We start from the raw sequence: 1,505 nt of genomic DNA, 5'->3' as shown, positions 1-1,505 counted from the left end.
AGAGAGGGGAAGTGACATGCAGAAAATGGTATCTGGTAACAAATTGCATTGGCATGCTGTTTTTGGATGCTTTTATATAGGCCTTAGTGGTCCCCTAATACTGTATCTGAAGTCTCTTATACTGTATCTGAAGTCTCTTTTATACAGACCTTAGTGGTCCCCTAATACTGTATCTGAAGTCTCTTTTTTATAGACCTTAGTGGTCCTCTAATTGTGTATCTTAAGTCTCTTTTATATAGGCCTTTGTGGCCCCATACTATATCTGAAGTATGTTATACAGTATCTGAAGTCTCTTTTACATAGACCTTAGTGGTCTCCTTATACTGTATCTGAAGTCTCTTTTATACAGACCTTAGTGGTCCTCTAATACTGTATCTAAAGTCTCTTTTATATAGACCTTAGTGGTCTCCTAATACTGTATCTGAAGTCTCTTTCCCAAAGTTCAGCCTTGGTGCAGAATTCCAGCCACTAGAGCCAGTTCCACAATGAGTTTTCCTTAGTATGTGCCATTTCTGAGTCTGTAGCTTTTGATGTGAAGATAGGGAGGGGCAAGGTGGAGGCTCGAGGTGTGGCCTAGACCAACTGCCACTTTGATTGTTTGAAAGCCATGATCTCTCTCTCATGGGTGAGCCAAATTCTCTGGGCAGGCAAAGCAGAGAAAGGGGAGGTAACACTGCCCTTTATGACCTCATAAGGGGAAATATTCCACATAAGCACATCTGAACTTTCATTTTCAAGGCAGAGCAGGATACCCAGGGCTTGGTCTATGTCTAGCCACTGGGGGACCATGGGAAGGCTGGGGGAACTCATATTAAAAGTAAAGTGAATTTTTCATGTCATGGGGTCTTTAACATATTTGCAAAAGTTGTTTAAAGTTAACAAACACATGGCTGAAGGATGTTTGTATGCCACATTCCATTGAATTATGAGTATCTCGTAGCAAAGCAAAAACAGAGGCAGGAAGAACCACAGGAACAGTTTGGATCTTGCAGCGTCTACCTAACTAATGCCAACAGCGTGAGGTGATTACTAGGGGTTATCCGAGTATCCGGCTGAAACGAGTATCCGGTACGGATAAAGCACTTTTGCCGAGTACAAGTATTATACGAGTAATATGAGTCAATATCCGTGCTCGGATTAAATACAACTCCTCAACTGGCCGCGCAGTGTTCTGTGATATTCACAGCGCCCCCCCGCCTACAAACACGCTCGGATCAATCACACACACACACAGAACACAGAGAAATGCTCTCTCTCTCTCTCTATCTCTCTCTCTCTCGCTCTCTCTCTCCCCCCCGCTCCGTCAGTCAATCGGGTCTGCGGATCTGTTCCGTTAACGTTTAGGGTTTCTTCAGCTTCAGGATTGTTTTTAACTTCGGTTTGTAGTACTCACATAGTAACCGTTAGATTTCTGGTGAACGTTGGTTTCAGACATGCTGCTGCTTGGTTTAAATGCAACTCCCGTATAGTCTCTTCCATCGGAGATTTTTTTTTTACTGTCAGCT

Source organism: Etheostoma cragini, chromosome 23 (genome assembly GCF_013103735.1).
Source record: "Etheostoma cragini isolate CJK2018 chromosome 23, CSU_Ecrag_1.0, whole genome shotgun sequence".
Classification (NCBI taxonomy): Eukaryota; Metazoa; Chordata; class Actinopteri; order Perciformes; family Percidae; genus Etheostoma; species Etheostoma cragini.
This window is presented reverse-complemented; position numbering follows the sequence as displayed.